Genomic DNA, 16,530 nt, shown 5'->3' with positions numbered 1-16,530 from the left:
AGTGATGCCAACGTTAGCCTCCAAGTTAGGGGGCTAACGTTGGCGCAAACGTTGGTGCCCCTCCCTTTGTGGTTCATGTGCCAACGTTAGCCTCCAAGTTAGGGGGCTAACGTTGGCGCAAACGTTGGTGCCCAGGGGAGAAACTCTCAAGTTCCAACGTTAGCCTCCAAGTTAGGGGGCTAACGTTGGAGCTAACGTTGGCCACCTCTTTTGCAATGTCATGTGCCAACGTTAGCCTCCAAGTTAGGGGGCTAACGTTGGCTCAAACGTGGGAGCCCAGGGAGTACTTCATGCCCAACGTTAGCCTCCAAGTTAGGGGGCTAACGTTGGGGCTAACTTCATGCCTCCAAGTCCACTTTCACTTATCCCTTTCTTCACTTCTAGCCATTCCTCTTTGCTTCAACCTTTCTCCAAGCCTTCTTCACCTATCATTGATCAACCAAACTAATCAAAGCTTTGCTCAAAATCATGAGGTATTCAATCTTCCACAATATGCAACAAATATAGCACAAAACCTCATGAAATGGCATGAATTCATATATGGTTGGTTCAATCAAGGGAAACATGAAAATCTACTCAATTAGCTTGCTTGTAGCTCAAGAAAGTGCATAATTCTAATGAAAACTAAAAAAAAAAGACTAGCTAAAATGGGCTAGGATGACTTGTCATCACAACACCAAACTTAAAGCTTGCTTGTCCCCAAGCAAGAAATGAATTATTAAGAAGAAAGAATGAAATGGAAGAGGAAGTTCATGCTAGCAGAGTGTTATTGATGGTTCATGGGGTTTTATGTGGATATGCAAATGCTCACTTCTTATTGACTCCTAGGCCTAGAAAGTCTCCTTCAAGCTTCAAGTGACATACTGCTATGACCTCTCATTATTCCTTTATCCTTGGCTTTTACTTTATTCTCAAGCTTTATTTGAGTGTCATGTGTAGCAAGTTCATTTTCTTTTCTTTCTACTTGACACATTATTCACCATAGACACTTGGCTCACATTCCTTCTTAAAACATTGATGCCCAGCACCTCTTTGGGCTACTAAATGCTTTGTAGTTAGGTTGCTCTTGATAGTGGATTTTCAGCTGATGATCCCGGGTTAGTTAACCCAAGTCATCAAGTGTTGAGGCACTCCTAAGAGCTTACTAATCCAAGCAGATCCTAGTACAAAAACATCACAGGCATATATTTCAGAGTTCAAGCTATTGGTGTCCAGCTTTTGTTTCCTTTTGTTTTTCTTTTTTTTTTTTGCCACTTTTTGGCTATCTTTTTCTTCTTTCCTTCTTTTTGTTTTTCTTTCTAACCAAGGAATTTAATTCAATTGAGATTCCTAGACAGTAGGCCACTTCTTTACTTAGAAGGAGATATCCTAGCTCTTTATTCACTAAAAGTGAGCTATTATACAATCACACACATACCACCACTTACTTTTATTCTACTTCTAACTAACAGAGACTATCTTGCTTCACATTCAAACTGTTCTTTTATTGAATTGAAAGATGCAGGGGACAACACATGCTTCTTGTCAAGTGAAAGTAAACACAGAAGCACACACATAAACTAGCCTACTTATTTTAAAAGAAACAAACATCCTGGACAGACTACTACACTAACAGTCACTGTTAAGATGGGCATATTCACACTTCAAATTTAGAGCAATTCAATGCTGATGGAGTTAAGTGACAATACAACCTCTTGGTGGCTTCTTTTTCTTTCTCTTGGCTAATGGTGTGTGGTCCTCCCAAGAGAGTGATTGAATTCCTGCAGTGTTAATGGAAGTTGCTTGTTTCTCAAGCCCTTAGATGACTGGTTAGTGTGCAAGACTTTCTTGTAGGCGTTTGAACTTACTTTGGTGTGTGAACACCAAACTTAGTCCCTTGCCATGTTTCTTATGCATAACCATATGAGAAAGCCTAAGTCTTTACTAAAAACTAGAAACAGACAATGATTAAATGATTTATCAGATTGCTTGGAGCTAGAAAGTGAGAATGTGCTTTTAAGTGAGATTTTGGTGGAACACCAAACTTAGAATTCTTTATTCTCCCTTAATTTGTTTTGGTGTGAAACACCAAACTTAGCTCCTTGCAATACACACCAATCATTTAACCTTTTTATTGAAATAACTATGAAAAGAAAACTACCTCAGGTTGGGTTGCCTCCCAACAAGCGCTCTTTTATTGTCACTAGCTTGACACTGAGGCTTTCTTTTATGGTGGTTGGTGCTTGTAGGGCCTCAATTTGTCTCCTCTGACCGTGATCCTCTTTTTTGTTTTCTGGTGTTCTATTTCAGCATGCTCTAATGATAGTATGTTGCTGACAGTGTAGTAATCCTCGGTTTGTTGATTTGCCCCCAGCTGTTGATATATCAGTTGCACTTTGTCACCTTTGGAAAGCCCCTTTGTTGGAATCTTTCTATTCTTCCAGCCCCTTTTTGCTTTGTTTCTGCGTTTCATCTTTCCTTTTGTTGATCTTTCTTTTCTGGCCATAGGCTTTCCTTGAGGACTTCTCTTTTCAGTGGCTAATACTCTAACATCCTCTTGGACTTTTTCATCAGTCTGCACAATCCTTAGCATTGGGATGTTGCTGTGACTTTCCTGGTTATTTTTCATATAGTCTTTCTTTTCCTTGCTAAATTGTGCCTCTGGCAACACCTTCAGAGTGATGCTCTGGTCATGCATCCTGAGAGTTAATTCCCCTTCCTCTACGTCTATGATAGCTCTAGCAGTGGCTAAGAATGGCCTTCCCAGTATAACAGAGTTACCATCATCATCGTTTGATTCTAGAACCACAAAATCAGCAGGGTAAATAAAACTGTCCACCTTGACCAAAAGATTTTCAATTACACCCCTGGGGTACACCATTGACTTGTCTACCAGCTCCAAAGACATTTGTACTGGTTTGACCCCCTCTATATTCAGTTTTTTCACCAAGGAGGATGGTATTAAGTTAATACTTGCTCCGAGATCGCACATTGCTTTAGTGATGGTCAATTCCCCAATGGTGCAAGGCAACAGGAAGCTCCCTGGGTCCTCAAGCTTGGGGGGAAGCCCCTTTTGAATCAAGGCCCTGCATTCCTCAGTAATCATTATGGTTTCTTTCTCATCCCAGCTTCTTTTCTTGTTGATGAGATCCTTCAGAAACTTGGAGTATAGAGGCATTTGCTCAAGTGCTTCAGCAAAGGGGATATTAATTTCGAGCTTCTTAAAGATCTCAAGGAATTTGTGAAAATGCTGGTCTTTAACCTCTTTGTTGAACCTTTGGGGATATGGCAGTGGAGGTGTGATGCTTTTTCCTATTTGCTGCTGCCCCTGAGCTACTTCTTTTGAGCTATGTGGCTGGTTGTCCTTCTCTTTGAGTTTCTCAGTGTCTTTGTTTGGCATCACATCTTGCTCCTTGGCCTCATCTGCCTTTGTTTGATTCTCATCCTCCTTTGGTTCTTTGATGTTCTCTGCTTGCTTCCTTGTAGTGTCATTGTTGCTTATCAATGTTCTCCCACTCCTTAATTGTATTGCCTTGCATTCTTCCTTGGGATTTGGAATTGTGTCACTGGGCAGTGAGTTTGAAGGTCTCTCAACAGATACTTGCTTGGAGAGTTGCCCCATCTGTCTCTCTAGGCTCTTCATAGAAGCTTCCTGATTCTTGGCTACCATTTCTTGGTGTTTCAACATTTTGTCTATCATGGCTTCCAAGTGAGTGATTCTTTGGGCTTCAGGTGATATTTGAGGTGGGTTGTGAGATGTGGGTGGTGGATGGTAGGCATTTTGGTTGGTTGGTTGGTTATTAGATTGGTATTGGTTGATGTTGGGGTAGTTGTTTTGAGGTTTTCTGTAGGGGTTTTGGGTATGGTTATCTCCCCATCTGAGGTTTGGGTGGTTCTTCCAGGATGGATTGTATGTATCACCATACACTTCATTTGGTCCTTGGTTGTGCATATACTGTACTTGCTCTTGTTGTTGTTCTTCTTGAGTTTCTTCACTCTGTCCCCATGTGGTTGATGGTTGGCTAGTGTTGACTGCTGCAACTTGGAGACTATCAATCCTCTTGGCCATTTGCTCAAATTGTTGTTGAATTTGCTGCTGCATCATCTTGTTTTGAGCTAGGATTGAATCCACTCCTTCTAGCTACATAACTCCTCTCCTTTGTGATGGTTGGCGGCTTCTTTGATGAGCAAAGAAATATTGGTTATTGGCCACCATATCCACAAGATTCTGAGCTTCCTCAGCAGTTTTCATCAGTTGTAGTGAACCTCCAGCAGAATGATCCAATGCCTCCTGAGATTTCAATGTCAGGCCTTCATAGAAATTTTGCAGCACGTCCCATTCATTGAACATCTCTGGAGGACACTTTCTGATTAAGGCTTTGTACCTCTCCCATGCTTCATACAAGGATTCAGCATCTAATTATGTGAATGTCTGCACCTCGGTTTTCAGCCTGATGACTCTCTGGGGTGGATAAAATTTGGCTAGAAATTTAGTCACCAAGTCATCCCAACTAGTGATACTTCCTTGGGGAAAAGTTTCAAGCCATTGTGCAGCCTTATCCCTTAATGAGAACGGGAACAGCAGAAGTTTGTAGGTTTCTGGATTCACACCATTGGATTTGACAGTGTCACAGATCCTCAACAAGGTAGATAGATGTTGATTTGGATCCTCCAATGGTCCTCCTCCAAATGAGCAGTTGTTCTGGACCAATGTGATGAGTTGTGGCTTCAGTTCGAAGTTATTTGCATTGACATTAGGGGTGAGAATGCTGCTTCCACAATGTCTAGCATTTGCAAAAGTATAGGAAGCCAATACTCTCCTCTGTTGTGGTGGATTATTAACTCCTCCTCCTGGATTAGATGTATCTCCTTCCATCTCGTGGAATTCTTCGTCTGATTCTTCTTCTCCAACAATACTTTTCCCTCTTTCGGCTCTTCTTAACCTCCTGAGAGTTCTTTCGTCTTGTTCATGAAAATTGGGTATGGCTCTTCTTGTACCTGACATACAAGCAGAACATAAGAGCACACAAACCAGTGACACTTCAATCTACTGCTAGAATGAAGTTTTAGTTAGCTTAAGCAAAAATTCAAACAGTTAGTGGGTTAATCAAAGGTTAAAGAAAAATAAAGAAAAAGTGCTTGATCTAGATCACCACCTCACTTAATCATTGTCAATCTAATCAATCCCCGGCAACGGCGCCAAAAACTTGATGAGATATTTTGGTGAGAAACGAATCTCTCACTAAACATCACAATCCAACCGGCAAGTGTACCGGGTCGTATCAAGTAATAAAAACTCACGGGAGTGAGGTCGATCCCACAGGGATTGAAGGATTGAGCAATTTTAGTTTAGTGGTTGATTTAGTCAAGCGAATCAAGATTTGGTTGATGATTGTGTGACTTGCAGAATGTAAATTGCTTTGAAGTAAAGAGAACAAGAAATAAATTGCTGAAACTTAAAGAACAAGAAATTAAATGGCAGAAACTTAAAGTGCAAGAAATGTAAATTGCGGAATCTTAAAGTGCAAGGAATATAAATTGCTTGAAATGTAAAGGGAATTGGGGAATGGATTTGCAGAATTTAAACAAGGAAAAATTAAATTGCATCAAACAGAAGAGGGAAAGGGAATTGGGATTGAACCGGATCTTGAAGCAGTAAAGTAAATGAACAGAAAAAGCAATAAACAGGGAATTGAAATGAGAAATTTAGATCTCAGGACCCAGAGACTAGAAAACCAAGTCTAGATCTCAATGCCTTCCTAGATCCAACAAGAACAATAGCAAGGAAATTGTAAATTGCAAAGAAAAGAGATGAAGAACAATGAACCGGAAATGAAATTCAATTAACAGTAAAGAAACAGAGAGATCCAAGATTGAGATTGAAACAGAATTTCTTCAATTCTCCAATCCAAGATCCAAGACAAGTGTAAAATGAAATTGCAAGTAAAAGGAAACAAAGAAATTCAAGTTCACTCCGTAACAAAAGCTTCCCAAAAACTATTATCAAAATTCTAAAAGGAAAGCTCCCCTAATAACTTGAATTTTATCCTATTTATACACTTTCCAAAATGATCTTCAAGCCTTGAGTTGGGCCTTTGTTCTTGGTGGAATTGGGTTGAAAGAGGCCTTGATTGATTGCTCTTTGAAGATTGAAGAAGAACCGAAGTGAACCAATTGAACCGGAAATGAAGTTAGCCAAAGTTGGTCTCAACGTTAGGGTCAAAGTTAGGGGTCTAACTTTGACCCTAACTTTTCATATCAGCAAGCTAAATTCCCTGGTTTGGACGTTGGTGCCAACGTTAGGGGTCTAACTTTGACCCTAACGTTGGCCTTCCTTATATGCTAGTGATGCCAACGTTAGCCTCCAAGTTAGGGGGCTAACGTTGGCGCAAACGTTGGTGCCCCTCCCTTTGTGGTTCATGTGCCAACGTTAGCCTCCAAGTTAGGGGGCTAACGTTGGCGCAAACGTTGGTGCCCAGGGGAGAAACTCTCAAGTTCCAACGTTAGCCTCCAAGTTAGGGGGCTAACGTTGGAGCTAACGTTGGCCACCTCTTTTGCAATGTCATGTGCCAACGTTAGCCTCCAAGTTAGGGGGCTAACGTTGGCTCAAACGTGGGAGCCCAGGGAGTACTTCATGCCCAACGTTAGCCTCCAAGTTAGGGGGCTAACGTTGGGGCTAACTTCATGCCTCCAAGTCCACTTTCACTTATCCCTTTCTTCACTTCTAGCCATTCCTCTTTGCTTCAACCTTTCTCCAAGCCTTCTTCACCTATCATTGATCAACCAAACTAATCAAAGCTTTGCTCAAAATCATGAGGTATTCAATCTTCCACAATATGCAACAAATATAGCACAAAACCTCATGAAATGGCATGAATTCATATATGGTTGGTTCAATCAAGGGAAACATGAAAATCTACTCAATTAGCTTGCTTGTAGCTCAAGAAAGTGCATAATTCTAATGAAAACTAAAGAAAAAGACTAGCTAAAATGGGCTAGGATGACTTGTCATCACCTCCTCGGGATAGCGTCATTCAAAGAACGAGGGTCAGCACAACGTAAAAAAAAAAATCGGAGGAGCCTGCCGAAGATGAGGCCATTACGGCTCGCCTTTAGGTGTCCTCCTCGGGATAACGTCATTTAAAGAACGAGGGTAAGCACAATGTTAAAAAAAAAAAACTGGAAAAATACCTGAAAAAAAAATTCGGAGGAACCTTCCGTAGATGTGGCCATTATGGCTCGCCTTTAGGTGTCCTCTTCGAGATAGCATCATTTAAAGAACGAGGGTCAGCACAACGTAAAAAAAAAAAACTAGAACAAAAAAACAGAAAAAAAAAACCAGAGGAGCCTGCCGAAGATGAAGCCATTACGGCTAGCCTTTAGGTGTCCTCCTCGTGATAGCGTCATTTAAAGAACGAAGGTCAGCACAACGTAAAAAGAAAAACTAAAACAAAAAAAACCAGAGGAGCGTGCTGAAGATGAGGCCATTACGGCTCCCCTTTAGGTGTCCTCCTCGGGATAGCGTCAATTAAAGAGCGAGGGTCAGCACGACGTAAAAAAATCCAGAGTAGCCTGCCGAAGATGAGGCCATTACGGCTCGGCTTTAGGTGTCTTCCTCGGAATAGCGTCATTTAAAAAACGAGGGTCAGCACAATGTAAAAAAAAAAACAGGAAAAAAACCTGAAAAAAAAATGGAGGAACCTGCCGTAGATGAGGCCATTATGGCTCGCCTTTAGGTGTCCTTTTCGGGATAGCATTATTTAAAGAACGAGGGTCAGCACAACGTAAAAAAAAAAAAAAAAACTAGAACAAAATAACCGAAAAAAAAAACCGTAGGAGCCTGCCGAAGATGAGGCCATTACGGCTCACCTTTAGGTGTCCTCCTCGGGATAGCGTCATTTAAAGAACGAGGGTCAGCACAACGTAAAAAAAAAACTAAAAGAAAAAAAACCAGAGGAGCCTGTCGAAGATGAGGCCATTACGGCTCGCCTTTAGGTGTCCTCCTCGGGATAGCGTCATTTAAAGAGCGAGGGTCAGCACAACGTAAAAATAGAATATCCAGAGTAGCCTATCGAAGATGAGGCCATTACGGCTCGCCGTTAGCTGTCCTCCTCGGGATAGCGTCATTTAAAGAGCGAGGGTCAGCACAACGTAAAAAAAAAAATCCAGAGTAGCCTGCCGAAGATGAGGCCATTACGGCTTGCCTTTAGGTGTCTTCCTCGGGATAGCGTCATTAAAAGAACGAGGGTCAGCACAACGTAAAAAAAAACTAAAACAAAAAAAAAAACCAGAGGAGCCTGCCGAAGATGAGGCCATTACGGCTCGCCTTTAGGTGTCCTCCTCGGGATAGCGTCAATTAAAGAGCGAGGGTCAGCACAACGTAAAAAAATCCAGAGTAGCCTGCCGAAGATGAGGCCATTACGGCTTGCCTTTAGGTGTCCTCCTCGGGATAGCGTCATTTAATGAACGAGAGCCAGCACAACGTAAAAAAAAAAACTGGAGAAGCCTACCGAAGATAAGGCCATTATGGCTCGCCTTTAGGTGTCCTCCTCGGGATAGCGTCATTTAAAGAACGAGGGTCAGCACAATGTAAAAAAAAAAAATAGGAAAAAAACCTGAAAAAAAAATCGGAGGAACCTGCCATAGATGAGGCCATTATGGCTCGCCTTTAGGTGTCCTTTTCGGGATAGCATTATTTAAAGAACGAGGGTCAGCAAAACGTAAAAAAAAAAAAAACTAGAACAAAAAAACCAAAAAAAAAAAATGTAGGAGCCTGCCGAAGATGAGGCTATCACGGCTTACCTTTAGGTGTCCTCCTCGGGATAGCGTCATTTAAAGAACGAGGGTCAGCACAACGTAAAAAAAAAAACTAAAACAAAAAAAACCAGAGGAGCCTGCCGAAGATGAGGCCATTACGGCTCGCCTTTAGGTGTCCTCCTCGGGATAGCGTCATTTAAAGAGCGAGTGTCAGCACAACGTAAAAAAAGAATATCCAGAGAAGCCTGCCGAGGATGAGGCCATTATGGCTCGCCTTTAGGTGTCCTCCTCGGGGTAGCGTCATTTAAAGAGCGAGGGTCAGAACAACGTAAAAAAAAAAAAATCCAGAGTAGCCTGCCGAAGATGAGGCCATTACGGCTTGCCTTTAGGTGTCCTCCTCGGGATAGCGTCATTCAAAGAACGAGGGTCAGCACAACTAAAAAAAAAAATCGGAGGAGCCTGCCGAAGATGAGGCCATTACGGCTCGCATTTAGGTGTCTTCCTCGGGATAGCGTCAATTAAAGAACGAGGGTAAGCACAATGTTAAAAAAAAAAACTGGAAAAATACCTGAAAAAAAAATTCGGAGGAACCTGCCGTAGATGAGGCCATTATGGCTCGCCTTTAGGTGTCCTCTTCGGGATAGCATCATTTAAAGAACGAGGGTCAGCACAACGTAAAAAAAAAACTAGAACAAAAAAACAGAAAAAAAAACCAGAGAAGCCTGCCGAAGATGAGGCCATTACGGCTAGCCTTTAGGTGTCCTCCTCGTGATAGCGTCATTTAAAGAACGAAGGTCAGCACAACGTAAAAAAAAAAAAACTAAAACAAAGAAAACCAGAGGAGCGTGCCGAAGATGACGCCATTACGGCTCGCCTTTAGGTGTCCTCCTCGGGATAGCGTCATTTAAAGAGCGAGGGTCAGCACAACGTAAAAAAAAAAATCCAGAGTAGCCTGCCGAAGATGAGGCCATTACGACTTGCCTTTAGGTGTCCTCCTCGGGGATAGCATCATTTAAAGAACGAGGGACAGCACAACGTAAAAAAAAAACTAAAACAAAAAAAAACCAGAGGAGCCTGCCGAAGATGAGGCCTTTACGGCTCGCCTTTAGGTGTCCTCCTCGGGATAGCGTCAATTAAAGAGCGAGGGTCAGCACAACGTAAAAAAATCCAGAGTAGCCTGCCGAAGATGAGGCCATTACGGCTTCCCTTTAGGTGTCCTCCTCGGGATAGCGTCATTTAAAGAACGAGAGTCAGCACAACGTAAAAAAAAAAACCGGAGGAGCCTGCCGAAGATGAGGCCATTACGGCTCGCCTTTAGGCGTCCTCCTCGGGATAGCGTCATTTAAAGAACGAGGGTTAGCACAATGTAAAAAAAAACAGAAAAAAAACCTGAAAAAAAATGGAGGAACCTGCCGTAGATGAGGCCATTATGGCTCGCCTTTAGGTGTCCTTTCGGGATAGCATTATTTAAAGAACGAGGGTCAGCACAACGTAAAAAAAAAAAACTAGAACAAAGAAACCGAAAAAAAAAACCGTAGGAGCCTGCCGAAGATGAGGCCATTACGGCTCACCTTTAGGTGTCCTCCTCGGGATAGCGTCATTTAAAGAACGAGGGTTAGCACAACGTAAAAAAAAAAAAACTAAAACAAAAAAAATCAGAGGAGCCTGTCGAAGATGAGGCCATTACGGCTCGCCTTTAGGTGTCTTCCTCGGGATAGCGTCATTTAAAGAGCGAGGGTCAGCACAACGTAAAAATAGAATATCCAGAGTAGCCTACCGAAGATGAGGCCATTACGGCTTGCCTTTAGGTGTCCTCCTCGGGATAGCGTCATTTAAAGAGCGAAGGTCAGCACAACGTAAAAAAAAAAATCCAGAGTAGCCTGCCGAAGATGAGGCCATTACGGCTTGCCTTTAGGTGTCCTCCTCGGGATAGTGTCATTTAAAGAACGAGAGTCAGCACAACGTAAAAAAAAAAACCGGAGGAGCCTGCCGAAGATGAGGCCATTACGGCTCGCCTTTAGGCGTCCTCCTCGGGATAGCGTCATTTAAAGAAAGAGGGTTAGCACAATGTAAAAAAAAAAAAAAAACAGGAAAAAAACCTGAAAAAAATGGAGGAACCTGCCGTAGATGAGGCCATTATGGCTCGCCTTTAGGTGTCCTTTCGGGATAGCATTATTTAAAGAACGAGGGTCAGCACAACGTAAAAAAAAGAAACTAGAACAAAAAAACCGAAAAAAAAACCGTAGGAACCTGCCGAAGATGAGGCCATTACGGCTCACCTTTAGGTGTCCTCCTCGGGATAGCGTCATTTAAAGAACGAGGGTTAGCACAACGTAAAAAAAAAAAAACTAAAACAAAAAAAACGAGAGGAGCCTGTCGAAGATGAGGCCATTACGGCTCGCCTTTAGGTGTCTTCCTCGGGATAGCGTCATTTAAAGAGCGAGGGTCAGCACAACGTAAAAATAGAATATCCAGAGTAGCCTACCGAAGATGAGGCCATTACGGCTCGCCTTTAGGTGTCCTCCTCGGGATAGCGTCATTTAAAGAGCGAAGGTCAGCACAACGTAAAAAAAAAAATCCAGAGTAGCCTGCCGAAGATGAGGCCATTACGGCTTGCCTTTAGGTGTCCTCCTCGAGATAGCGTCATTTAAAGAACGAGGGTCAGCACAACGTAAAAAAAAAAAACTAAAACCAAAAAAACCAGAGGAGCCTGCCGAAGATGAGGCCATTACGGCTCGCCTTTAGGTGTCCTCCTCGGGATAGCGTCATTTAAAGAGCGAGTGTCAGCACAACGTAAAAAAAGAATATCCAGAGTAGCCTGCCGAAGATGAGGCCATTATGGCTCGCCTTTAGGTGTCCTCCTCGGGATAGCGTCATTTAAAGAGCGAGGGTCAACACAACGTAAAAAAAAAAACTAGAACAAAAAAACAGAAAAAAAAACCAGAGGAGCCTGCCGAAGATGAGGCCATTACGGCTAGCCTTTAGGTGTCCTCCTCGTGATAGCGTCATTTAAAGAACGAAGGTCAGCACAACGTAAAAAAAAAAAAAAACTAAAACAAAAAAAACCAGAGGAGCGTGCCGAAGATGTGGCCATTACGGCTCACCTTTAGGTGTCCTCCTCGGGATAGCGTCATTTAAAGAGCGAGGGTCAGCACAACGTAATAAAAAAAATCCAGAGTAGCCTGCCGAAGATGAGGCCATTACGGCTTGCCTTTAGGTGTCCTCCTCGGGGATAGCGTCATTTAAAGAACGATGGTCAGCACAACGTAAAAAAAAAACTAAAACAAAAAAAAACCAGAGGAGCCTGCCGAAGATGAGGCCATTACGGCTCGCCTTTAGGTGTCCTCCTCGGGATAGCATCAATTAAAGAGCGAGGGTCAGCACAACATAAAAAAAAAACCGGAGGAGCCTGCCGAAGATGAGGCCATTACGGCTCGTGATGAGCGGATAATTTATACGCTTTTTGACATTGTTTTTAGTATGTTTTTAGTAGGATCTAGTTACTTTTAGGGATGTTATTAATAGATTTTGTGTTAAATTCACATTTCTGGACTTTACTATGAGTTTGTGTGTTTTTCTGTGATTTCAGGTATTTTCTGGCTGAAATTGAGGGACTTGAGCAGAAATCAGATTCAGAGGTTGAAAAAGGACTGCTGATGCTGTTGGATTCTGACCTCCCTGCACTCAAAGTGGATTTTCTGGAGCTACAGAACTCGAAATGGCGCGCTTCCAATTGCGTTGGAAAGTAGACATCCAGGGCTTTCCAGAAATATATAATAGTCCATACTTTGGCCAAGAATTGACGACGTAAACTGGCGTTCAACGCCAGCTTTCTACCCAAATCTGGCGTCCAGCGCCAGAAAAGGATCCAAAACCAAAGTTGAACGCCCAAACTGGCACAAAAACTGGCGTTCAACTCCACAATTGGCCTCTGCACGTGCAACACTTAAGCTCAGCCCAAACACACACCAAGTGGGCCCCGGAAGTGGATTTATACATCAAATACTTACTCATGTAAACTCTAGTAGCTAGTTTATTATAAATAGGACCTCTTACTATTGTATTAGGCATCTTTGGATTACCTTATGATCCTTTGATCACGTTTTAGGGGGCTGGCCATCTCGGCCATGCCTGGACCTTTCACTTATGTATTTTCAACGGTAGAGTTTCTACACTCCATAGATTAAGGTGTGGAGCTCTGCTGTTCCTCAAAGATTAATGCAAGTACTACTGTTTTCTATTCAATTCTTCTTATTTCGCTTCTAAGATATCCATTCGCACCCAAGAACGTGATGAAGGTGATGATTATGTGTGACGCTCATCATCCTTCTTCCTTATGAACGCGTGCCTGACGAACACTTCCGTTCTACATGAAATCAAGCTAGAATGAATATCTCTTAGATCTCCTAACCAGAATCTTCGTGGCGTAAGCTAGAATGATGGCGGCATTCAAGAGAATCCGGAAAGTCTAAACCTTGTCTGTGGTATTCCGAGTAGGATTCAATGATTGAATGACTGTAACGAGCTTCAAACTCGCGATTGTTGGGCGTTAGTGACAGACGCAAAAGGAGGGTGAATCCTATTCCAGCATGATCGAGAACCGACAGATGAATAGCCGTGCCGTGACAGGGTGCGTGAGCATATTATTCACTGAGAGGAGGGGATGTAGCCACTGACAACGGTGATGCCCTTGCATAAAGCCAGTCATGGAAAGGAGTAAGACTGATTGGATGAAGATAGCAGGAAAGCAGAGGTTCAGAGGAACGAAAGTATCTCCATTCGCTTATCTGAAATTCCTACCAATGATTTACATAAGTACCTCTATCCCTATCTTATTAATTATTATTCGAAAACACCATTATCCATTTATATCTGCCTGACTGAGATTTACAAGGTGATCATAGCTTGCTTCATACCAACAATCTCCGTGGGATTCGACCCTTACTCACGTAAGGTATTACTTGGACGACCCAGTGCACTTGCTGGTTAGTTGTATCGAGGTTGTGACAAATTATGAATGTGTAATCACAATTTCGTGCACCAAGTTTTTGGCGCCGTTGCCGGGGATTGTTCGAGTTTGGACAACTGACGGTTCATCTTGTTGCTCAAATTAGGTAATTTTCTTTTTATTTTATTTTCAAAAAAAAAAAATTTTCAAAAATCTTTCAAAAATAAATTATTCTATGGCTTCAAAATTTTTAAGAATGAATTCTAGTGTCTCATAAAGCATGTTGAAGCCTATCTGGCCGTAAAGCCATACCCAAACTGCTTTGGGATTGGCTTTCAACTAATTACCTCAGTGAAGTCATGTCCAATTCTTTTGGATAGGGCATGTTAGGCTTGTCATGTCTGAATTACACTCATATTTTGATTAAAGCTTGGCTGGCTATTAAGCCATGCCTGACCCTTTGATTAGAGCTTTAAGACTAACATGGCAAGATTCCTGGAATTCATATTAAAAATTTTGGAATCCTTATTTTTATTTTTTCACAATAATTTTTGAAAAAATTAAAAGAAAATACAAAAAAATTAGAAAATCATAAAAATCAAAAATATTTTTTGTGTTTCTTGTTTGAGTCTTGAGTCATGTTATAAGTTTGGTGTCAATTGCATATGCATCTTGCATTTTTTCGAAAATATCATGCATTAATAGTGTTCTTCATGATCTTCAAGTTGTTCTTGGTAAGTCTTCTTGTTTGATCTTGATGATTTTTTGTTTTGTGTCTTTTATTGTTTTTCATATGCATTCTTGAATTCTTAGTGTCTAAGCATTAAAGAATTCTAAGTTTGGTGTCTTGCATGTTTTCTTTGCATTAAAAAATTTTTCAAAAATATGTTCTTGGTGTTCATCTTGACATTCATAGTGTTCTTGGTGTTCATCTTGACATTCATAGCATTCTTGCATGCATTCATTGTTTTGATCTAAAAATTTCATGCATTGCATAATTTTCATGTTTTCATAAAAATTCAAAAAATCAAAAAAAATATCTTCCCCTTTTTCTCTCATCAAATTCGAAAATTTGAGTTGACTTTTTCAAAAATTTTTAAAATCAAATTGTTTCTCATGAGTCAAATCAAATTTTCAATTTGAAAATCTTATCTTTTTCAAAATCTTTTTCAAAAATCAAATCTTTTTCAAAATTCTTAGTTATTTTCGAAAATTCCAAAAATATTTTTCAAAAATCTTTTTCTTATTTTTGTACCAAATTTTTGAAAATAACATAATCAATTAATGTTTTGATTCAAAAATTTGAAGTTTGTTACTTGCTTGTTAAGAAAGATTCAAACTTTTGAGTTCTAGAATCATATCTTGTGATCTCTTATGAATCAAGTCATTAATTGTGATTTTAAAAATCAAATCTTTTTCAAAACTAATTTCAATCATATCTTTTCAAAAATATCTTCTTATCTTATCTTTTTCAAAAATATCTTTTCAAAATATCTTTTCTAACTTCCTAACATCTTATCTTTTCAAAATTGGTTTTCAAAATTTGTTTCAACTAACTAACTAACTTTTTGTTTGTTTCTTAACTTTTTCAAATCTACCTAACTAACACTCTCTCTCTAATTTTCGAAAATATCTTCCCTCTTTTTCAAAAATTTCTTTTTAATTAACTAATTATTTTTATTTTTTATTTTAAAAAAAAAAATTTTTCGAAAATTACTAACATTTTTCAAAAACCATTTTCGAAAATCACTAACTCTTTTTCAAAAATATTTTCGAAAATTCCCTCTCTCCCATCTTATTCTATTTATTCATTCATATCCTAACATCTCATCTCACATCTCTAGCCTCCTCACAGTTGTGTTTCTTCCATTATATTACATTATTTGTCTCCCCCTCTTCTTCTACTCACACAGGGATCCCTATACTGTGGTATAAAGGATCTCTATTATTATTATTATTTTTCTGTGCCTTCTTCTTTGTCATATGAGCAGGAGCAAGGATAAGAACATTCTTGTGGAAGCAGATCCAGAACCTGAAAGGACTCTGAAAAAAAAAATTAAGAGAAGCTAAATTACAATAATCCAGAAATAACCTTTCAGAAATTTTCGAACAGGAAGAGGAGATGGCAGCCGAAAATAATAATAATATAAGGAAGATGCTTGGTGACTTCACTGCACCTAATTCCAATTTACATGGAAGAAGCATCTCCATTCCTGCCATTGGAGCAAACAAATTTGAGCTGAAACCTCAATTAGTTTCTCTGATGCAGCAGAACTGCAAGTTTCATGGACTTTCATCTGAAGATCCTTTTCAGTTCTTAACTGAATTCTTGCAGATATGTGATACTGTTAAGACTAATGGAGTAGATCCTGAAGTCTACAGGCTCATGCTTTTCCCTTTTGCTGTAAGAGACAGAGCTAGATTATGGTTGGATTCTCAACCCAAAGACAGCCTGAACTCTTGGGATAAGCTGGTCACGGCTTTCTTAGCCAAGTACTTTCCTCCTCAAAAGCTGAGCAAGCTTAGAGCTGATGTTCAAACCTTCAGACAGAAAGAAGGTGAATCCCTCTATGAAGCTTGGGAAAGATACAAACAGTTGACCAAAAAGTGTCCTTCTGACATGCTTTCAGAATGGACCATCCTGGATATATTCTATGATGGTTTATCTGAGCTATCAAAGATGTCACTGGACACTTCTGCAGGTGGATCCATTCACCTAAAGAAAACGCCTGCAGAAGCTCAAGAACTCATTGACATGGTTGCTAATAACCAGTTCATGTACACTTCTGAAAGGAATCCTGTGAGCAATGGGATGCCTATGAAGAAGGGAGTTCTTGAAGTTGATA

General features: G+C 40.6%; 1 non-coding gene across 1 annotated transcript; it reads right to left on the bottom strand.

The window, feature by feature from the left end:
- Positions 1-16,202: 16,202 nt before the first annotated feature.
- On the bottom strand, positions 16,203-16,310 carry LOC148548502 (small nucleolar RNA R71). Its single transcript, XR_015897451.1, has one exon. It is a non-coding gene; the product is annotated as a small nucleolar RNA R71 (small nucleolar RNA).
- Between the last annotated feature and the right edge of the window lie 220 nt (positions 16,311-16,530).

This window comes from Arachis ipaensis, chromosome B8 (genome assembly GCF_059453495.1).
Source record: "Arachis ipaensis isolate K30076 ecotype BB chromosome B8, ASM5945349v1, whole genome shotgun sequence".
NCBI classification, from domain to species: domain Eukaryota; kingdom Viridiplantae; phylum Streptophyta; class Magnoliopsida; order Fabales; family Fabaceae; genus Arachis; species Arachis ipaensis.
The sequence above is the reverse complement of the archived record's forward strand: the minus strand, read 5'-3'. Positions and strand labels throughout refer to the sequence as shown.